General features: G+C 42.7%; 1 protein-coding gene across 7 annotated transcripts in view; it reads right to left on the reverse strand.

Annotated features, from left to right (window-relative positions):
* RAD51B (RAD51 paralog B) overlaps positions 1–7,318 on the reverse strand; it is a 489,201-nt gene that overhangs the window by 30,495 nt on the left and 451,388 nt on the right. The gene's annotated exons all lie outside the window — the stretch shown is intronic.

The following is a 7,318-nucleotide window of genomic DNA, read 5'->3' on the forward strand; positions in this document are numbered from 1 at the left end:
TCAAAGTAATTAGCTCAGTATGAACTAACTTCACAGACTTGCTGGAAATGGATTCACTTACAGGTAACGATCCTCTTTCTGCTGCCTGCCTGGCTGTCCTTCTAGTTACCAGTGTCCAGACTCTCCTCATTCTGGCTGGCAAAGTTTCTGATGCTACTCTCATGCTCTGGAGCCAAACCTTAGACTAGTCCAGGCCCCTCTACCATCATTTGGCAGAGTTCTCCAAAGGCCAGCGTATACTTGCTGAGGACCTTTGCACCACCCTAATTTTCCAATAAAACTGGTTTTTGGTAGCCAGTGCCTATGAACAGAGAGTGGGATGTGCAAGAGGACTGACATTCTCTACCACAGCTTATTTTCTACAGTTTGAACAGATTTCCTAGAGTTAAACAGAGCACAGCTTATACCAATATATTTTCCAACTATTAGCAAATTGCCTTGGATTCAGAGAAAATATTACAGCTCCATCCTATATGCTTTTCTAATACCTAGGGTGAGAGCAGAGCCTGCTTCCTAACCAGTATGAGCTGCTCCTCTTCTAATATTAGTCCCATGTCAGTGCCAGGATGTAAAGTGCTTTGGGATGAAGCTTTTCTATTTCTATGTAAATATAGGGTATTATATTACTGTGATTAGACATCTTATGTAGAAAATGGACTGTTGTTTGTGAAAAGAGGTATTATAAAACAAAATGAAAGCCTTCCTGATCAACCTGCAAGCTGATGAAAAGAACACAAACTGAAGAAACACACACAGTTATCAGGACCAACATATCCAAGATACTAATGAATCATTGGTCAGATCATGCCACGTCCTCATGTTTGCTGCTATTAACTGCATTGCAAGGTGTCCCAGGCCTATTCAAATATGTACTTCTCCTCTTCCGATCTCTACAGCTGACCCATTGAGACAAGCTCCATTGTAGCACAGGGAGACCTCAGCTGCCTGAAGGACTCTGCAGAACAGCCAGTTCATACCTGGGCCGACTCCTATTGTTCTGTATCAAAGCTTTGAAGAAAGTCAATAAAGCTGAAAGGAGGAGGGTGAAAGGCAAGATATTTCACTGCAACAGGCCATGACATTATAATATTAACAGAGGTGATATTGTAGAAGAAACACAAGGCTTACACAGGTTGTCAAGGGAAGCTGTGTCTCAGTTTTCCTCCTCCCCTCTGGCCCTGTTTGTTAACTATATGAAATGCAACTACACTAGAAAAGAGTTGCTCATATAGCTGTCCTGGTGTTACTATACTGACAATGATGATAACCCTAATGCAGGTAGAACAAAGCCCACTTTTGCCAATACACCTTTGATGAATTCCTCAAGGGAAATATGCTATACCAACAAAAGCACCTCTAAGACTTTAAAACAGCTTTGGTATTTACTGCAAGGCATCTACAGCATTGCTTAAAATTATATCCCTACCCAACTATACTTAATTTTACTGTAGAGCTGGCTTGACAACCCAGAAAATGTACAGAAAATCCTTCTGTGAGTTTACTGGGAGAGCCTAAAGAATGTATCTGAGAACTTGTTTCAATAGAAAGCTAGGAAAGGGAGTAGGTGAGCAAATTCTTTCCAAAGGAACAGCTCTTAGCAAGTCTTTGGGAACTTTATATTCTTATCCTATTAAAACAAACAAGGCCTGCAAACCCCAAAAGCCTACTCTCTCAGCAAGGGAACAGAAAATACGGAAGAATTTAGGCATTCCGTAGTCATGATGTACTAGGCTTATAAACATTGTCATTCTTAGTGCATCAAAGATAACGTAAAAGATTTTTGTAGTGTCATATTAGCCAACTACATTTTTGAGCCTGCGATAACCCAGTAAATATGCATTTTCAATATGCTATCTCTTTTTTGCTCACTTGTATGTTTCTGTTAAACCATGACGTTTAAAAAAATCACAGGGATTTTGGAAGTCTGTTTAACACCACTGCTTTTTGAACAGCATCACTCAGGAATTCCAGACCTAATGAGTCTCAGATTTTGTAAAGCGGCTGGCCATAGGTTTCAACTACAGGATAATATAGCTTTTTTCTGGTTTTCAGTAAGGTCCATTTTCCACTGAACAGGGTTTGTATAGGAAGCTTAGTTGCAAGTTTAGCTGAAGAATGATACCACCCATCCATAATCACAAATTATAAAGCTTAACATAGCTTTTTAGCACTGTTTTTCTAGAATAACTCCTAGTTACTAATAGGTATTGAACATTTCCCATTGATTTTGTGTGGAATAGCACTATGCAGTTGTATCCTTACCTGAAGTAGGCTGAGGCTACATAAAACTGCTTAGATTTCAATACAGGCTCTGATTCAGTCTTTTTTATTTTCTCTGAGTAATTCAACTGGTGGAACTGGCCTAAGTGATTATAGGCAAGCACATGTAACCCTTTCATGGGGCTAGAAGCCATTGCAAAGTTATTTGTAGTGTATGTATGCAAATCAACTTCAGTTCGAGATAGTCTGGGAGAAGTTTGAGGGGAATTTCCCTGCTTTATGTAATCTATTGTTGCTTCTTAGCTTCCTCTATTCACATGGCTAGGAGGCATAAGCATGACACCGCTGGTAATTTCTCAAACTCAATCTGAAAGCAAAGACAATGTGCTCAGTGACCTACAGCAGTCTTGCAACTTTCGGTAAATCCTCAGACGCTGGCTCGATATCTGGAATAAAGGAGGCCTAAAGGAGCAGCGGGGGGAATAACTTGGATGGTAAGGGCTTCACTTACTGGCATACTTTGAAAGTGGTCAGCAGCCAGGAAGATCATGTGCTATCCCTCAGATATAACTCTGGCCTATCCAGAGCTCTAATTTTACATTTCTCGATCCATACTGAGTGCTGCACCTCGCACATGTTGGGTGCAGTCAGTTCAGTGTCTGATCAGTGTGGGGCAGACCCGTGCAGATCGGACTGCGAGCACACGGCTGTGGCTGCCTTCCTTGGCCATTCCCACGGGGACGTGAGGAACAAAACCCGTCTTACCATGTGCTCAGGCAGATCTAGTCCCAGTAAAGATATTCACTGAAATGACAGGCTGGACAGGCAGAAGTTTTAAGGCAGGTAAGAGAAACACCCTGCCTGCTAGCAGCCCATGGAGAGCTCTGGGCTGCTAAGGCCAGACTGCTTCCAATACCCAGGTGAGCCTGTTCAGTGCTAGGCTGGGTATCACTGTCTACCCAGTGCATTGTGCTGTACAGATTGCGGTGTTATTGTGCCAAATTGGAAGATTTATAATTCAGCAACTATCCAGATTCTGAGAAACACGCTTACCAAAAACCACAGTGAAGGGAAATACAACAGGTGAAGTAAGCATGGTGGCACTGAGGAGGAAGGAAATCTCCCTGCAGTGCACTGATAAGAGCGTGCTTGATATATACTGTGTTCAATCTGGACAATCCGCAACCAGGAAAACACAGGCTAGCTGAAGGAAATTCAGCTCAGAGGCCCTAGGGACTCTAGGGACTGAATCAGTCTGTTAAAATGCTTTGTTGCTTTTATTTATCACTACTTAATTAGGATGCTTAACCAACACATTGGAAAGATAGTAACTGTTAAATATTCAACAAGCTGACCTTTCAGTTACAGTATGACAATTCTGAATAAAGTTCATGGAAAGCTTGTCCTTCCTAGGTACTCCAACAAAGCCAAAGGGGGACTGGACACCCCCCCCCCCCAAAAAAAAAGTAAAAAAAAAAAAGTAAAAAAAAAGTAGGGCACTATTGTGGAGACCTGGTTAAAAATCCAAGTCTTGCCACGGGCTCATTGAATGATCCTGGGCAAGTTGCTTCCTGCCCTGTGCTTCAGTTTTTCCCATCTGTAAAAAGACTATGACAATTTTGACCTTCCTTGTAAATCGCTGAGATGAATGGCTAGAAAAGCAGTAATACATTATTAATTACTTATTATTATTTCTGAGGAAAAAAAAGCAAAGGGAAGAAGCCATCAATCTTTCAGGGTTTTCTTGATCCTCATAAAAAAGCACCACGTAACGTGAATTTCACACAACAGAAACTTTTGGCGAGCCACCTTTAAGAAGAAATAGTGGGTGCACAATTAAAAGAAAGTTAAAAGTGGGCAGACACTCAGGAAAATGCTCCAGATGGTGAAACGAGTTAGGCTGCAGAGCAGGCTCCCACAGGAAGCGGTGAAACCCCCATTGTTTGAGACATTTGAAACTGAATTCTTCAAAGTGCTGGTATATATAATACAAGGAACTCTTCTGCACTGCCTCGAAAGGTAGTGGCACTGGGATGACCTGCGAGAGCTACACCTACCATTTCTACAGTTTTAAGAGGATTCTTGTTGCTCTGACTACGAAGAGCTGTGGATTCTCTTTTTATCGATATAGTATCTGAGGAACATCTACCGGGGAATAACTACATTGTGGTTTTGCAGAGGACGATAGATTCAGCAACCCTTAATGGATCTTTCACATTCCTACTTCTGAGATCTGAACTTTGTATGTCCAAGAGGGGAAAAAAAGCCCCCTATTCTCTGAGAATTACAGTGTGCATCCTACAGACAGACTATTTATTTCCTGTATTACAATCCAATGAAAAACTGGGTGGCTTGACTTTTACAAGCAGTGTTTTGCAGAAGAAACACCATGATTTTAATGGGAACCAAATGAGCGATCATTACGTAAATGGCATTATGAGACACAGAACTAATGTTGAAACATTAAATGCTCTGGGTCAAACTCACCAAAATGGGAACTGGCAGCAGCGTACTGGAACATTGGGGCTTCTCCACACTCAGATACTACTGCAAACATTTCCCGCTGCTGCTAATGCTGGTTCAGCTCCTCTGGAGGTAGCTGTGGAGGGAGTCTGACTGCTTCTGTTGTTACTGGCACTTAAAATCTTAAGACCTTCTCTGAAATCCAAATTCAGAGCTTTGGGCCAATTTTATTGATACAACTTGGTTTACTGGTTGGAGCAGGTAAAGGAAGAAAAATTTTTAAAAGGAGCTTAGAGTTAGAGTTTTAATACCTTCATTTCCTCTTGGTCTCATACCTGCTGGTATAAAAAAAAAGAGGCGAATTGATTCAGATGGCATATGTGCACTAGTGACCCTGTCTTACTTTATTCACTTGGGCAGGACGGCCATGGAGTGCTCCTGACGGCCTCTCAGCCCCTCTGGCAGGAGCGCTGGGGCCTGGAGCGGCAGGGCTGCGGCCCCCAGCACCCCAGCACCCCTCGCCTGCTGCCTCCGCACAGGAGGGCTGGCACCGCCTGCACGCTGCCCCCATCCCTGGCCAGAGACCCAGCAATTTCCTCAGGAATGAATCACGAACAAAAAACCAAACAAGAGCTATTTAAGAAGATTTCTTCTCCCCCTGCAACTGTCCTGTCCAGTATCATATTCCTGACAGTTTATTCTTCAAGAATTTAGTCATCTAAGGTTTCAGTGACTCATGTGATGAACCTTCTACCCATTTCCTGGAAAGAGTCCTGTGCAATCCTCTACACCTCCCTGCCATTTTCCTCGAGGGTCTCATTCTCGCTGCATTTTCGTATAGTTCAGCTTTCCTCCATTTTTGGGGTGGAGGAGGGAGGCAAAAATATCTTGAGCGCACCCAAATTTGCGGTGTAACCGGAAAGCGGCGTGGTGAAAGAAACATCTGGAAAACAAAGACGGGCACTGAACCAGCAAGCCTCTTTTGGAAGTAGCTGCCTCTTGGGCTGAAAGCTGGTTAGAAGAAAAGGAGCTGCTGTAGGAAGAGCTGTGTGGTACCATACAGTCATGAATTTAGCCTGTAGAATGAAGATGAAAAAGATTTGAAGGCGCTCTCAGATCATTGCCTGGGTGGGTGTGACTCACCCTGGGCAAATGCCACTGATGACAAGTACCCTGACACAAACTATTGAATGAATTGGGCTGGATGGGGACCAAAGTAACCATTTTACATACTTGGGCCAATCTGAAAGACACTTCTGTCGAGAAAACAACTGCTTCCTTTTCCTGATTAAAAAGAAAGTTCAAAAGCTGCTCACAGACAGCTTGAAGGATACTTCAGCAAACTCTGATCTAAGCGGGGATGTGCTATGCCTACAGCAGACAGTTGCCTGGACATCGGTGATGCCCAGACCATACCTCCTAGCGCATACAGAAGTGCTACCTGTACATATTTATGTTAGAGTTAAAATGGGGAGTCTAGCATTCTGCTTAAAATATTCAGAAATGTGTGTGAGTGTGAGCTCATCAACATAATTACGGAAGTGTGAAACAGCTCAGCGACAGTGCCTGTGTGTGCTTATAGACCTACGCCTTCTACGCCTAAGTTAGCAGACTAAGCATCCTGGCTTACGCTAACTTGCAGTAGGACTAGTTAGGGAATTTGCAGATCTGTCTGATGGAGACAGGGCCAACATGTCCAGCATTCTTAGAGGATTATTTCAGTGCTCAGTTATACCAGTATAACTGCCATGTATACTGGTGCGTGTGCATATATACACACACACACATATACACACATACATATATACATGTCAGTATACATACACTGACATGCATCACAAGCCTGTTCCCTTTAAAGGGATATGGTGTCAGGTCAAAGTTGGCCCGACGTTCTTCTTCTTAAAAAAACAAATAAACTTCTACAAGCCCTGATTCCAACAGAAATGTTTCCATGATTTATTTTAAGAAGGGAACATTCCCCTGCATTGCTCACCGCAACCCAAACATTGCAGTGCTGTGCAAGAGCATGAGAATCAGAGAGGAAACTGAAGAATCTATTTTCACTGCTCCAGAACAGAAATACAAAAAGTAAACAGACAGCAAAAGCAGTGACAAATAAATTTGCTTTTAGTGGTGCCTGTAGTGTTATCTATAGTATGGCTAAGGAGAGTAGTCTTGAAGCGTGCATGCTTTTCTAGTGTTTTCTACAAGACATGTGACTAAGCGTGAGACAGGGACTTGTGGGAGCCATCTACTTTGTAAGAATGAGATTTATTTTTCTTCGGTTGATCCTTCCTGCTCCTCACGCCTTGCCTTTCATGTCTGAGAAACTGAACAACAGACGAGAAGAAATTGCCTTGCTGTTTTGTTTTCAAAGCTAGAAAATAATTTGAAGCTTGGGCAAGCTATCCAGAGAACAAATCCCTCGTTTCTGAGAGAGTTCTCAGATGCTTGAAAGTAATAGGAAGTGTCTTTCCTCTAAATATCTGGAGCCGTCTACTCTACAGAAAGGGGAACCTACCTTCAGTGCTACTGCTTGTTTCTTTGCTCAAGTTTGCAAAAAGCAGTAAGCACTAGGAGAAGAAAAAAAGGGGCATATGGAGACAGAAAGAACTAGTGAGCGAGCACATACTTT

Source organism: Harpia harpyja, chromosome 3 (genome assembly GCF_026419915.1).
Source record: "Harpia harpyja isolate bHarHar1 chromosome 3, bHarHar1 primary haplotype, whole genome shotgun sequence".
Classification (NCBI taxonomy): domain Eukaryota; kingdom Metazoa; phylum Chordata; class Aves; order Accipitriformes; family Accipitridae; genus Harpia; species Harpia harpyja.